Source organism: Mus caroli, unplaced genomic scaffold, assembly GCF_978045245.1.
Source record: "Mus caroli unplaced genomic scaffold, Mus_caroli_1 scaffold_4, whole genome shotgun sequence".
Taxonomy (NCBI): Eukaryota; Metazoa; Chordata; class Mammalia; order Rodentia; family Muridae; genus Mus; species Mus caroli.
The window spans coordinates 25,425,921-25,442,500 of NW_028227259.1; the positions used below are offsets into that span (position 1 = coordinate 25,425,921).

At 43.2% G+C, this 16,580-nt stretch overlaps 1 pseudogene; it reads left to right on the forward strand.

Annotated features, from left to right (window-relative positions):
• The window catches only part of LOC147005036 (chromatin remodeling regulator CECR2-like), a 68,738-nt pseudogene that overhangs the window by 27,984 nt on the left and 24,174 nt on the right, over positions 1-16,580 (forward strand).

Here is a 16,580-nt window from a genome sequence, read left to right on the forward strand (position 1 = left end):
TATCTAACTTCCTGGAGCTGCTTTATAGAAGACAATGGTTTAATGTTGTTGAGTGCGGGATGAAATACTATTGCACTGTTGTAATAAAGGCTGCTAGAATCTTTATAACTGTTCCTTGTGGTCACTTTTGCCTCCCCATTCATTCAGAGAACCTCAGACTCTATAGGTTTGCAGACAACTGATGATTGATACTGTGTGTGTGTGTGTGTGTGTGTGTGTGTGTGTGTGTGTGTGTGTGTGTGTGTGTGTGTGTGTGTGTTTGTCTTAAAAGTGCCATCAAGCCTGGGTGGACAGCCTGCCTGTTGTGTTTTGGACGGTGGTGTGGACATCCTTGGGGTGTCCAGGCTGCTTTCTTAGGAAGCATTCAGTGCTCTGATGTCTGCTGAGTGACTTCTCACTCAAGTGTAGGTTAGTAGATCCAAAGCTCTCCCTTCTCCCAGAATCCTTGTTACTTTAAAAATTGTTGTTATAGTCCTCCAAGTTGTGAGGCATGTTTTTCTCTCAGACACAAGTTTATTTTGGAAACTTGAGCTTTGAGGCCTCCTATCTCTCCACATTTGATTCTTCCTGTCAGTAATTCACAGCCATCCTGAATCTGAGAATAGTCAATGATTCTGCGAACCAGAGAGACCACATCCAGGGAACTGTAAATAATTAAAAAAAATATTAGTTAGTGTGTGTGTTTACACACACGTATGGTCTGTATTTATGTGTGTGTGGTGTATATATCTGTGTGTATATGTGTTCATGGTATGTGTGTGCATGGTGTGTAAATGTGTGTGTGTTCAGTGTATATATGCATATATGTGTATGCTCAGTGTGGTGTGTATAGATGTGTATATGAGTGGTATGTATATGTGTGAGCACAAGTGCCAAGGTTCCCACATGAAGGTCAGAGACAACTTGATGTAGTTGGTTTTCTCTTCTTTCACCTTCACTAGGTCTGGGATTGAATCATGTCTGCAGGCTCGCATGTGCCCTTTCCAGTGGAGCTGTCTTACTGGATCCTTGTGTAACTTTCATTGTAGCATAATTATTCTTACTCTAAAATGGACTTTATTATTTTAAAATACTTAATGAATATTTATTACATGAATATACATTTCATTCACTTTGCTTGACAATGTGCTTTGGAGTGCTCACGTGCATATATATATATACACACACATACACATATATATATAATATATATATATACACACACACACACACAACTTTGTAATACTTGTATGCTTATAATCTCAGCATTTACCTTGCAGAGGGAGGAGGGTCACTACAAGCTTGAGGTCTGCCTGTGGGTTTTAGGTCAGCCAGGGATATACTTGGTGTTTGGGATGGCTCACTGAGTAAAGGCTGTGTTGTACAAGCCCAGCAACCTGAGTCTGATCTCTAGCACTCATAGTGCACAGAAAGAGAACTGAGATTCCAAGGTTGTCCTCTGACCTCTATCTATATGCTGTGATATATATGCTAATATATGCTAATGTGCATACACATGTACACTACTAATAAAATGTTCCCCACAGTTAAAAACAAAGCAAAACCCAACATACACACACACACACACACACACATACACACACCACACACTGTCTGTGTGTGTACATACACACACAGACAGTGTACTCATCACAGTCATGTGTGGGCAGCATCATCTAATACAAAGCCAGCTTTGCAGCAGACTGTTGAGTACACACGGGTGCTGTGCAGATAGGATGGAAAACACCATTCTACCATGCTGACAGCATGGTCCACCGTAGAGCGGTCTCTCCTCTCAATAGCATGTCTGACTGTATTGTAGCTTACTGCTGCTGTCACACTGCACAAGAGCCAGTGACAGGCCATGTTGCTAGAAAAGAGCAACACTGGGAGCGTGAAAGTCCAAGAATAATGCACGTGAGGGTGTTGTCTGCAAGTGTGAATTAACTGTATTAGTGTAGTATCAGGTGAGGCAGGCTACTAACAAAGGAAAGAGCTTTGTTTAGCTGCCAAGCTCAGGGGTTCAAGGGCATCAGTTCGGCTCTGGTGAGGGCCTTCTCATTTGCTCATGGTGTGGTAGATGGTCACAGTGGGAACATTGTGGGAGTGAAGGACTGCATCTGGGTTCAGGAAGCCACAGAACACTGGGTGAGCTTCTGTAATGACCCTCTCTTGGGCATTATCTCAGTCTCTTCGGAGGGCAGAGCTCCCAGAGTGACCCAAAGGCTCTTTACATAATGGGTTCCTATTATGGAACCCTATTAGGCTAGCCAGGGAGATGTGTAGTGATAGTCTTGAGATATATAGCAAGCCAGTGAGATGGCTCTCTGAGCAAAAGCTGTGTGAGCCTGACATGCTGAGTTTGATCCCCAGCACCCACTGTGGAAGGAGAGAACTGACCCAAGGCTGGTCATCACTTGAGATTTGTCATCATTTGAGATTTGCATCCTGCTTCCCCTGCCCCGAATAGTGGTGCCCCAGGACCAAGCCTCCTACTCATGAGGCTAGAGGACAGAGCACATCCATGCTGTAGCTGTAGGTATTTATGGATAGGAAAGGACAGAGTGTAGGAGCCGCACGGCCTGTTGATTCAAGCAAACCCTGAGGGGCATGGAGCAAATCTGCTACCATGGAAGAAACCTACAGTATCCTGTGCTGTTTCCTGTGTGACAGAGATGCTCAACCACAGTCTCCCAATCAAGGGTTCGGGGTCTTTAGTTGTCTTTCATCCAGACACACATTTCTCTGCACTTCCTTGGGAACTTTGGCTCCTCACCACCTTCCAGCTGCTTTACTGCAACCAATCCTGCTTGGTCTGTCTGCCTCAGCCACATCCTCTGCATCTATATGTCAGTGTTGACACTCATGTTGGCCAAACTAGAGCCAGTGTAACTGGCTCAGACCCAGAGTGTCTACCTAATTCTATTTGCCACAAAATTGTTTTGAAACTCTTTTATTCATTCATTTTTTTTAAATTAAAATTGTGTGTGTGTGTGTGTGTGTGTGTATGTGTGGGGTGTATGTGTTTATGTGAGTGCACATGCCTATGGAGGTTAGAGGTCAGCATTGGATGTGTTTCTCAATCACGCTCTAGCTTTTGAGACAGTGTTTCACGACTAACCTGTAGCAAACTAATTCGACTATACTGGCTGGCCAGTGACCTCCTATCTTGCCCTACCCTGCCTCCATGCTAGGCTTCTAGCCATGTGCCACTATGTCTTGGCTCTTTACATGGGTAACAACTCAGACCCTTAGGCTTGTGTGGCAGGCACACGTTGAACCTCCTTCCCAGCCCAGTGATCATTTTAGTTTAGATATAAAATATAGAGAGCAATATGTTCTACTGCAATGCAACTACACGGTGCTGTCCTCTGCAACCCCGGCTCAGACACATCTTAGAGGAAGTATGTCAGAAGTGGGCAGTGGGGAGAACAAGGAAGGTGCCCAGAGCCTGCTTCCATTCTCAGTCTCCAGGGTGGAGCTGGGCTGCAACTGGGTCTGCAAGCCCTGAGAAAAAGACCCAGAGCTGTAAGTATAGGCTCAGAGCTGTAAGTATAAAGACTGGCTACCCTTAAGTCAATGATACCTACTTTCCTCTTCCCTCAATTTCCCAAGAATTCTAAGGACCTTGTTGCTGTCAGGAGGTTTAAGGGTTTTTTTGTTTATTGATTAAAGCTGCCAGATATTGTATAGAAAACTAAAATATGATTTGGTCACTTTATAAAGAAGGAATATGTTAGAATTATATCACTAATTAAAAAAAATTCCCACACACTTTTGGTTCAGGTTGACTTAGCCTAGATTGCAATGTGGTAGAATTGTGAGGAAAGGCAAGCATCCCTGAGGGAAAGGCCCATGACTTCGAGTGAAGTTTCCTGTAGACTACTTGTGTCCAAGTTGGCTTTCTCTTGCTGTGATAAAGACCATGACCTAGAGCAACTCCAAGAAGAATGAGTTTGTCTGGCTTACATATCCTGATTACAGTCTGCCAGGAAAGGAACTCAGACAGGAACCTGGAGGCAGGAAATGAAGCAGAGGCCATGGAGGAGTGCTGCTTATTGGCTTGTTCACTGAAGCTCGCTCACCCTGCCAAAGGGCGGCCCCATCCCAAGGCCCTCCCACATCAACAACTAATCAAGAAAACACCCATGGATGTGCCTATAGGCAATCTGAAGCATTTTTCTCAATCGAGGCTTCTCTTCGCAGATATCTCTAGTTTATGTCAGGTTGACAAAACTGAAACCAAGACACCATGTTGATCAATATCACCTTTAACAAACACACCCTAGAATTATAAGCTAGCAGTTCTTCGACCTGTTAAAGTGTTTTGATAGAGCTTTGCCCTGTTTACCAGGTTGAGACACCGGTTCTCATCTATGTAGAAAAAAGTATTATAAATTATATGGCTTTAATTTAGAAAAAAGCTCATGATTTAACTGTTCCACAGTGAGTATGGACTTTAAAGCCTCATGTTGTACAATATAAATGCAACCAGCTTTATCTGTCCATTGTGACTGATTGGTGAATCTCTCTGCCTCTCTTTCCACCCTGTGCTCAGCCCTGCCTCTTACTTCAATGTCCCCCCCTCCCCGCTCTCACCCTCTGCCCAGCCCTGCCTCTTGCTTCAATGCCCCCCCTTGCTATTACCCTCCTTTACCTCCTCCTCCCTGGACCAAACAAGGCTTACCTGATGAGTCACAGTGGCTAGCTCAGAGTTGTTCTTTATACTCCAGGAAAAGCCCCATTTTAAAAACTGCAGCCACTCACAAGTGCTTGTTCTGTTACCATATAGGCTGAGATTAAGGGGAAAATAAATATAGGGGGAAAATAGAACTTGCCAGAGTTGGGGACTCCATTGCTGCTGCTCCAGGTGACGTGTGCACTACTGCTGAGGTGTATCTATCCTCTGGCCACTGCTCTCAGCGGAAGCTGGGCTCTGAGTGTTCGGATATGAATGACTCTTATCATAAGGATTCTAATAGTATCATAAAATTAGAATAGAATTTCAGAGCTGGCGGATGCACCTGGAGAGCAGGTGACTGAGCGTGTGTGTTGATGTAGCAAGTCTCAGCTGGTCCCTCCAGTCTGGTTAGAACTGGAGGGTGGCCTTGAGAAATGTCCCCTCAGCAAGAGGCAGGAGAAATCACCCACGTTAGACCTGCTGTGTGAGTGTGTTTCAGGGTGACAGTGGTTCCTGCTACAGCTTCCTAAGTGACTAACAGGCTCTCATGAGACTAAAGTGCAGACCTGGGGTTCATTCCTTCCTTGGGCCCCTCCCCTTGTGTCTCCTCTACAGATGGTCAGGCTTAATCAGCACAGCTGATTTCAAAGAGTGCCCTGCTAGGAAAATTTACTTGTTACATGATCTGTACTTAATTAAAGAGTATTTTATAATGTTTCTTTTTAAATGTATTGTCAGGCTTGCTAAATAGAAATATAAATTGATTGCAAGGCAATTGTAATGGATGACTGACAAGGAAAGAAATCTTTATTACAAAGTGACAGGGGTCTGCGGAGATGGCTTGGTGGTTAAGGGTGCTTGGTGACTTTCCGGAGGATCTGAGTTTGGCTACCACCATTCGATATGGGATGGCTCACAACTGCCTACAACTGCGGCTCTCCTCTGACCTCCACAGGCACATTGTATGCTTACACATATATATAAATAAAATTAAAAAATAAGTATTATAAAAAGAAGCTATCGCTTGATCTTAGGATTATAAAGGTTGCATTTTTACAAACCCTGACTTATTCTCAGTTAAGGAAGCAGCTGTGTAGTCTCTCCTCTCAGATAGTATATGAGTACTGGGAATTTTTAAATTTTCATTTCATGAAATATACTTTTAAATTATTAAAATTGAATAATTATAAACCTAAAGGTTTATGATGTCAAATAAAAACTTAATGACATGCTTTGGCTGCAGTTCCAATATCTGGAGGTCAGATCAATGCAGTAGTCTTGCCTACTTTATACCTACTGAGTGAGTCTGATGTTTTCCCAGCACTGACTCATGGAAATGCCAGGAATGGTAGAGCTGACACCCCAGGTGTTAACCACAGGCTTTTCTCTAGTCACTGAGCAGACCTGGGGAGGAGAAGAGATACTGACTGCATATGACCCATGACCTCTGCTGACCAGCAAGAAGTGAGGAAACTGTACCTGCAGCTGCGGGAGGCAGGTGACACAATGAGGGAGGTGTTCTGGTGTGTGTGTGTGTGTGTGTGTGCCTCAATGTGACTGATGTTAACAAGGGCTGTGAGAAGTCACAATGAATGAATGAGAAGTTACAATGGCTGGATGCAGTCACCGTCACATGTGTGGCACAGATGGCCACAGCTTATTATCATAGAGTACAGGAATAGTGGGAAGGAGTTTATTTTTATTTTTGGGTATGGGTGTTTTGACTGCATGCATGTCTGTGTACCAGCTGCATGCCTGGTGCCCATGAAGTCTAAGTAGGAGCGCCAGATTCCTTGAAACTGAAACGGGTAGTGTGAGCTGCCACAGGATACTAGGAATTGAACCAGAATCCTCTGGTTCTAGAAGAGCAGCTAGTGCTCTTAACCACTGGGCCATCACCTAGTCCCTTGTTTATAATTTTTAAACCAGAGCTACCAATAAGGTCATTTTCTGGCCAAATTTAGAAGTATTTTTGTTTCTACCCTCCACCCCCCACCTCACTGTGCTTGCTTATTTTGTAAAGAAAAAGAAAACTCCCAGTGTGCTCTGTCTGTATAGTGGTACTAGAGAGCTACCAAAGAAAAGCCCAAGGTCCAGCAGCCTACAGGAGTCCTATGAGACTGATAACTAGAAAAAAGCTCACTAGCAGAGCACGCCTGCTCAGTATGAAGACATAGAAGCCTGCCCATGACATCTTTTATCTTAATTAGGGTAGTAGACTCAACTTGCCATTCTGATAATTCGGCCATTTTCTCAAGCTGAATTAGCATGTTTTAACTTATTTATTCATTAGGTCTTATGTTCATAATAAATTAAACTTTATTAAGGCATGGTTGTGTGATGTAATTACAGTTCTCTGAATTAGAGTTTAAGGAAGTTACTGCTATACTCTATGTGACCTCAGTGTTCCCTAAGAACAAGTGTTACTAGCATTATAAAATTTCTGAAAATGCACAGTTTAGGTCTTGGTTGATTTACAGATAGTTGACCTCTACAGAGATGGTATTCTGAGCAGAGAATTTAGGCCCAGCAGTGGCAACCCCAGTAGGGTTGAGAGTAAGCAGACACTAACAACATGGTGCATCATTTCCTGAGGTGCTTCCTTGGGAAGTTGTTATGTTCATGATGCAGGGAGGTGGTGCTTGTCTTTGCTCTGAAGTGGGGTGGGGCAGTGGTGTAGAAAACATTCCCCTTGACAGCTTTGTGGGGTTCATTGCCAGGTTTAATGACCCCCCCCCCTGGTGTGTGTGTGTTTGTATAAAGGCATGCACACATGCCATGACACACTTGCGGATGTCAGAGGACAACTTGTGACAGTTTTGTCCTTTTATTATGTGGGACCCAGGGATAGAATTCAGGTCACCAGGCTTTGCCACAAACACTGAGGCATCTCACTGTCCTCCTCCTCCTCTTCCTCCTCTGCCCCTCCTCCTTTCCCTCCTTCTCCTTTGAGCAAAGACAGCTCACTAATGCAATGTTCTTTTTTTTTTGATTTTTAATATTTTTATTACATATTTTCCTCAATTACATTTCCAATGCTATCCCAAAAGTCCCCCATAGCGCCCCCCACTTCCCTACCCACCCATTCCCATTCTTTTGGCCCTGGCATTCCCCTATATTGGGGCATATAAAGTTTGCAAGTCCAATGGGCCTCTCTTTCCATTGATGGCCGACTAGGCCATCTTTCGATACATATGCAGCTAGAGACAAGAGCTCCGGGGTTCTGGTTAGTACATCATGTTGTTCCAACAATAGGGTTGCAGATCCCTTTAGCTCCTTGGGTACTTTCTCTAGCTTCTCCATTGGGAGCCCTGTGATACATCCAATAGCTGACTGTGAACATCCACTCCTGTGTTTGCTAGGCCCCGGCATCGTCTCACAAGAGACAGCTATATTTGGGTCCTTTCAGCAATGTTCTTAAGAGAGAGAGAGAGAGAGAGAGAGAGAGAGAGAGAGAGAGAGAGAGAGAGAGAGAGAGAGAGAGAGAGAGAGAGAATGCATACTTACGCAGGCATGCACACACACTTATGATCCCCCCCACCCCAAGCACTACAGTTCCAGTGGATTGTCTGAAAAGCCATCAGCCATGAATACTAGAATTACTCCAAGGCCCCATCTCCAGGTGATCAGGAAATAGATATGATCTCTACCCACCCCCACTATTGGATAAGGACGAGCTTTCCTCTTCTACTCTCCCTCTATACCATGGAGGCAATGGGAGAGACATGAACTGAGCTCACCATCCTATGCTGCATCCCATGTGCCAGTGCCAGTTCAAGGGCCACACAGGAGTCACTTGTGAGCCTCACAGAAGGGACAAATCATGGCGACTCCATTGGCTCCCAGTGGCCTGGGCTTCATTCTCAGCAGTTGTTCCTGAGCCTGTGCTGGATAGTGGAGCATAGGCAAGCTCCAAGGGTTAGGGAGCTTTGGGCTGACAGTGGGACATGGTGCCTCTCAGGGCTTGTGAGAGGTTTTAGGATGCTGGAGGCTCTTGCACTTTCCACAGCCTGGGCCGGCATCTGGGACCTACCTGCAAACCAGTGGGAACAGGCTTGGGAGACAGTCTTGGCCAGACACCCTGGAACAGCTGCCTGCAGATGGGTCTGTCTGTTGGTCCCCCAGCTGGGTCTGCTAATGAAGGATGCCTTCATCGCTGCTCTTGGAAGACTCCATTGAATATGGAAGAGAACCCAAGCGTTTTAGAAAGGAAAAACAAAAACAAAACCCCTAAGCTTCAGGATATTGCTTTCATTGTGAGCTATGAGAAAAGAGTATCTTTTAATGGTCATTGGTAAGAAATAATTAAGGAGAATTTTAGTTACAGGGCACTTTGCAGAAAGGGTGTAATTAGCAAAATGGGGCTCCTGTGTCTTGGTGCATCTTTCATCTCCTTACTGTGCTCATCCTCATCTGGCTGAGCAACATTCGATCCGTAGCTCTCCTCAAGCTGTATTGACATAGCCTTTGAAAAAGAAGCCTAGTTCTTTAACCGAGAGTATACTTGAAATTCAAACACAATAACCCAAGGGGAGGGAATCAGACACTGGGGATGGCAGTGGTGCTGACTGATGGGAACTGCAGAATGTGTCCATGGGTCCAGGTGACAACAGACTTCTGTCCCTTAGGACATGAGCCTTTGGTCATGAGTGAAAGAGAGAGAGAGGTTGTTATGTTGAATGGAACCCATTCCAGGAGGAACTAGGAGCCTCATGCTCCATATTCATATTTAAAAGTTATGTGCCCAAGGGAGAATTTTATATTAGATATTTTCTTATTTACATTTCAAATGTTATTCCCTTTCCTAGTTTTCTCTCTGAAAATCCCCTGTCCCCTCCCCCCTCCCCCTGCTCCCCAACCCACCCATTCCCATTCCTGGTCCTGGCATTCCCTTATACTGGGACATAGAGTCTTCATAGAACCAAGGGCTGAGGGAGAATTTTGAAAGAGGGAAATAGTTTTTATTTGAGAAATGTTAGTGACATCCTATTTGATGTTTCCAACATTACTCATAGACTGGGTGATGGTTTGTCCCTGTGGGTTCTCCTGTTTCTACTCCTGTTCCTTCCCTTCACTGCAGGACTTGAGAGTGGACCCATGCTCTCTTTCTCTAGAGAATGTGAAGAAAAAGGAAATATTCAAACTCTTCTCTGGCCTAAGCAGATGGCCCAGTGGGCAAACACTTGCAGCTCACACATGAAGTTCAGATCCTAGCATCCAGATAACAAGGCAGAGACAGAGACAGAGACAGTACAGTAGCTGGAGCTTGCTGGCTGCCAGCCTAACCCCAAAGCACAATTCATGGAGAGACACTTCCTGAAAGGAATAAGACAGAAAGTGATGAGGAAGACACATGCTGCCCTCTTCTGGCCTTCTCCCATGTGCATAGGTGCATAGGTGTATTCACTGGCACCCATTAGTGTTCATATATGATATATTTGTGACACACCACACACACACATACTGTACTGGCTGGTTTTGTGTCAACTTGACACACGTTAGAGTCATCAGAGAAGAAGGAACCTCGGTTGAGGAAATGCCTCCATAAGACCCAGCTGTAACTCATTTAATTTCTCAGTTATTGATAGATGAGTTGGACCCAGTTCATGGTGGGTGGTGCTGTCCCTGAGCTGGTGGTCCTGGGTTCTATTAGAATGCAGGCTGAACAAAAAGCAGCACCCCTCCATGTTCTCTATATCAACTCCTGACTCCAGGTTCCTGTCTTGCTTGAGTACCTGCCCTGACTACTACTATTGTGTGAGGTTCAATGTGTGCTTTGAGCTTCAGTATTGTTTCTTTTATAAATGTGGGTTCCCTTGCATTTAGAGCATAGATGTTCAGAATTAAGAGTTCGTCTTGGTGGATTTTTTCCTTTGATGAATATGTAGTGTCCTTCTCCATTTTTTTTTTTGAAATTTTTGGTTGAAAGTCTATTTTATTGGATATTAAAATGACTACTACTCTGGCTTGTTTCTTGGGGGATATTTGCCTGGAAAAATTTTTCCCAGCCTTTTACTTTGAAGTGATGTCTGTCTTTGTCACTGAAGTATGTTTCCTGTATGCAGCAAAATGCTGGATCCTGTTTGCATATCCAGTCTGTTAGCCTATATCTTTTATTAGGGAATTGAGTCCATTGATGATGAGAGATATTAGGGCCAATGATTTATGGTTCCTGTTATTTTTGTTGGTAGATATGGAGTTATATTTGTGTGTTTCTCTTATTTTGGGTTTGTTGTGAAAAGATTAATTTATTACTTTTTCTTGGGTGAAGTCTTCCTCCTGTGTTGGACTTATCCTTCTATTATCCTCTGAAGGGTTGGATTAGTGGAAAGATATTGTTTAAATTTGGTTTAGTCTTGGAATACCTTGGTTTCTCCATCTATGGTAATTGAGAGTTTTGCTGGGTATAGTAGCCTGGGCTGGCATTTTTTTCCTTTTCCTTTATTTATTTATTATTATTCTTTAATCATGTTTTACAGTCCAGTCATTATCCCCTTCCCTGTTGACCATCTGGCTGTTCCTCATCTCATACCTCTTTCCTAAGATGATGTCCCCTCCCCAACACACCCTCCCCACCATTCCTCCCCACTCCCTGGGGACTCAAGTCTCTCAAGAGTTATGTGCACCTCTACCAGAGACCTGGGAGGTGAGAGATATCAGGACTCAAAGGGAGGGACCTTAGATAAAATTGGGCTGACATTTTTGTTCTCTTACGGTCTGTCTCACACCTGGCCAGGATCTTCTGGCTTTTATAGTCTCTGGTGAGAATTCTGGTGTAATTTGGATAGGTCTGCCTTTGCCTTTATATTTTACTTGACCTTTTTGCCTTCAATATTCTTTGTTTATTCTGTGCATTTGGTGTTTTAATTATTATGTGATGAGAGGGATTTCTTTTCTAGTCCCATCTGTTTTGTTTTCTATAGGCTTCTTGTATGTTTATGGGCATTTCTTTCTTTAGGCTAGGGAAGTTTTCTTCTATAATTTTGTTGAAGATGCTGGTCATTTGAGTTGGGAATCTTCACTCTCTTCTATACCCATTATTCTCAGGCTCAGTCTTTTCACTGTATCCTGGATTTCTTGAATGTTTTGAGATAGAATGTTTTTGCTTTTTGTTTTTTCCTTGACTGTTGTGTCGATATCTTCTATGGTGTCTTCTACCACTGAGATTCTCTCTTCTATCTCTTGTATTGTTAGTAATGCTTGCATCTGTGACTCCTGTTCTATTTCCTAGGTTTTCCATCTCCAGGGCTGTCTCCCTTTGTGTTTTCTTTAATGTTTCTCTTTCCATTTTTAGATCCTGGAGAGTTTTGTTTAATTTCTTTACCTATTTGATTGTGTTTTCCTGTATTTCTTTAAGGGATTTTTATGTGTTTCCTCTTTAAAGCCTTCTACTTGTTTACTTGTGTTCTCCTGTGTTTTTCTATGGGATATATTTATGTCCTTCTTAAAGTCTTCTATCATTTTTATGATATGAGAATTTAGATGTCAATCTTGCTTTATAGATGTATTGGGGTATCTAGGACTTGCTGTTGTGGGAGAACTGGGTTCTGATGTTGCCAAGCCAAGTTGGTTTCTATTGCTTATGTTATTGCCCTTGCCTCTTGCCATCTGGTTATCACTGGTGTTTTTTGGCCTCTCTATCTCTGATGAAGCCTGGTCTTCATGTGAGCTTGTGATCATGTGATGCTGGATATGCCAGGATACCTGGGGAGTCTATCTACAACTGGGGTGAGGGCTGTGTATGTTTGGATCCAGAGCCAATGTTCTGCTCCCAGCACAGATGGAAACTGGAAGGCATGTGGGTCTTTGGTTGGGTGGGGTATCTGCTTCCTAGGATTATTGGAGTCCCAGTTATGCCAGGTATTGGGGCAGGGTCTGGGGTCTCACCTGTGATCCTGGATGTGTCAGAATATCTGAGGAGTCAAGTTGGAACTGGGGTGTGGGCTGTGTGGGTTTGTGTCCAGAGCCCAGGCTCTGCTCCCAGCACAGGTGGAAATCAGAAGGCCAATACACTTCCTCTTGTGGTAACCTCCAACCTTATGGATTTATATTCATTTTTGTTGCTAATTCATAACTGTAATTTTGCTACTGTTATGAATAGTAATATAAATGTCTGTGTTTTCTTATGGTCTTAGCTAACCCAAGGAGTCACAAGCCACAGTACTGCTGACTGAAAAAAACTCAGCATGAGCACATGAAACATTCCTACTGTACTCAAAATGGTCCTCAATACACATGTTGAAGCTATTTTGTGTTTTATGATGAGCATCATGTAGCAGAGCTGACTGCAGTGTGGTTAATTAAAAATGTTTCTAATCAGCTTCTATTCTGTGTGTGTAACAATCAATGCCCTCCAATGTCACTCTGCTTCCCCTATATATGATTATACCGTTCTATTATGTGCCAATTCATTTTGTATCATCTTATTTTATTATATAGGACAGCTTCGTTCTCTGCCACTATATGCAACAGTGCCTTAAATCTTTCCGGGCTTTAGTTTTCTAGTGCATATGTACATCCCACCAGTTAGCTCTCTGTGCCACTCATCTCAGTCTCTGCTGTAAGTTCCACTAAAGATTGTTCCTTCAGTCATGGTCTTTGATGCATTGTTTCCCAGCTTTCCAAAGGATGTACAAAGCCACCTTTACAGCAATAACAATCAACTGATCAACTATGCCACTTTAGTTCTTTAGAAAGCTAAAGTCATAGGCCATTAACTCACTGGACACCCCAGGAAAGCTAGGACTATTTTCTAAAGAGTGGCAAGACAAGAGCTCTCATTCCTTATGGGCAGAAGCTACCACATAGGAGACACAATTTCTTGAAAGGTATTCAAGCATGATGTGGACTATGATGAGATCCTCAAGTCCTCTGGAGTAACATAGTCTTATTCTCCAAAGGACTGTGCTCTGTAGCCCTTGTAAGGGTGCTCTTAAGAAAGCCAAGAAATGGCACAACTGGTTGTTAACATGTAGAAGAATGCGAATCGATCCATTCCTATCTCCTTGTACTAAGGTCAAGTCTAAGTGGATCAAGGAACTTCACATAAAACCAGAGACACTGAAATTTATAGAGGAGAAAGTGGGGAAAAGCCTTGAAGATATGGGCACAGGGGAAAAATTCCTGAATAGAACAGTAATGGCTTGTGCTGTAAGATCGAGAATTGACAAGTGGGACCTCATGAAACTACAAAGCTTCTGCAAGGCTAAAGACACCATCAATAAGACAAAAAAACCACCAACAGATTGGGAAAGGATCTTCACCTATCCTAAATCAGATAAGGGACTAATATCCAATATATATAAAGAACTCAAGAAGGTGGACTCCAGAAAGTCAAATAACCCCATTAAAAAATGGGGCTCAGAACTGAACAAAGAATTCTCACCCGAGGAATACCGAATGGTAGAGAAACACCTGAAAAAATGTTCAACATCCTTAATCATCAGGGAAATGCAAATCAAAACAACCCTGAGATTCCACCTCACACCAGTCAGAATGGCTAAGATCAAAAATTCAGGTGACAGCAGATGCTGGCGAGGATGTGGAGAAAGAGGAACACTCCTCCATTGTTGGTGGGATTGCAAGCTTGTACAACCACTCTGGAAATCAGTCTGGCGGTTCCTCAGAAAATTGGACATAGTACTACCGGAGGATCCAGCAATACCTCTCCTGGGCATATATCCAGAAGATGTCCCAACCGGTAAAAAGGACACATGCTCCACTATGTTCATAGCAGCCCTATTTATAATAGCCAGAAGCTGGAAAGAACCCAGATGTCCCTCAACAGAGGAATGGATACAGAAATTATGGTACATTTACACAATGGAGTACTACTCAGCTATTAAAAAGAATGAATTTATGAAATTCCTAGCCAAATGGATGGACCTGGAGGGCATCATCTTGAGTGAAGTAACACAATCACAAAAGAACTCACACAATATGTATTCACTGATAAGTGGATATTAGCCCAAAACTTAGGATACCCAAGATATAAGATACAATTTGATAAACGCATGAAACTCAAGAAGAATGAAGACCAAAGTGTGGACACTGTGCACCTTCTTAGAATTGGGAACAAAACACCCAGGGAAGGAGTTACAGAGACAAAGTTCGTAGCTGTGATGAAAGGATGGACCATTTAGAGACTGCCATATCCAGGGATCCATCCCATAATCAGCTTCTAAACACTGACACCATTGCATACACTAGCAAGATTTTGCTGAAAGGACCCAAATATAGCTGTCTCTTGTGAGACGATGCCGGGGCCTAGCAAACACAGGAGTGGATGTTCACAGTCAGCTATTGGATGTATCACAGGGCTCCCAATGGAGAAGCTAGAGAAAGTAACCAAGGAGCTAAAGGGATCTGCAACCCTATTGTTGGAACAACATGATGTACTAACCAGAACCCCGGAGCTCTTGTCTCTAGCTGCATATGTATCGAAAGATGGCCTAGTCGGCCATCAATGGAAAGAGAGGCCCATTGGACTTGCAAACTTTATATGCCCCAATATAGGGGAATGCCAGTTCCAAAAGAATGGGAATGGGTGGGTAGGGAAGTGCGGGGTGCTATGGGGGACTTTTGGGATAGCATTGGAAATGTAATTGAGGAAAATATGTAATAAAAATATTAAAAATAAAAAAAAAGAAAGCCAAGAAACAGAAAAATCATGGGAAAACCTTCCTTACCATGTAGATCTGGGAAAGATGGGGCTTTGGTAAAGACTTGTAGCTTTCTGGGTCCTCATTGCCCATATTCCATGTATATCAGGTGATAAACCTCAAAGGGGAAGATGCCAAACCTTCTCACCCTCATAATACCAGTGAGAAACCCCTGGGTTTGAAAGAAGGGAATAGTAAGGAGGCCTCTTCTGAAATAGAGGTGTCAGGACATTAATGGTTTTCTGCCACGGGGAGGAGGGCAGGGTGCCTGAGAAGACCCCTCCCAAGATCTAGAGCCACACTCATGTCCATGATTCCAGTTGGGTCAGAGCAGCAGAGACCCTTCTACCTCAGCCTAATTGTTCTTAGGCAACATGAAAAGGTGGGCCAGGAGATAAACTCTTACGAGGTGGCCATGAGAAAAAAAAAAAAGATTGAAAGTTGAGTAGAATAGCATCTTGTTTCCCCATCCCATCCATAATCATAAGTAGTCATTAAACGTTTGTAGTCTGCCATACTCTTAGAGTAACCATAATAACATTCACTCCAACTACATTCTGATTGGTATAACAGAACTTCCTGACACATATACTAAAAGCCCAGCCAACAAAAGCCAAGGCACAAACACTCTGCTCATTCCCTGCTAGCTCCATATGATCTGTAGATTTCAACAAAATTACAAGGCACACAAAAGAAAAAGTGCATACAGTGAAGTAAACATTTCTGTGGTTTTGTTTGTTTTTTGTTTTTGTTTTTTAAAGAACTCAGTTGTGTCACATGATGTTCTTCTGGAAGCTGTCTTGTGAGAGGGCATGCAATGTTTTGTTGAAAACAGACACGAGAGAATGTGTGATGTTTAGAAATAATATAAATATAACCCCACAAACAGTGAGAGGAGGCTCTTGCCTTGCTAGGACATGTAATGCTTATCTGGTTTCACTTATTTGCTGGTCTTTGCTAGTCTTTGTCTTCACTTTGTAAAAAGAAATGTGCCAAAAAACTTCTTGTGGTCTTCTGATTAATATTGGCAGCTTTTGCTGACTTGTGCAGATTTGGAGGAATCTCACTGTTTCTGTTGGATTGAGCCACCACTACTGATTCATGTTTGGTGTTTGCTATTGAACTGGACTGCTGGACCCTGCCAATGATGAGTGAAATTTCTCCAAGGAAGTTCTTCTAAACAGGTCCATAACCCCCTTTTCCTATCAACCTTCTTTCACCCCTACCTCTGGTTGATGGGCTAGAAGGGAGGTTGAAGC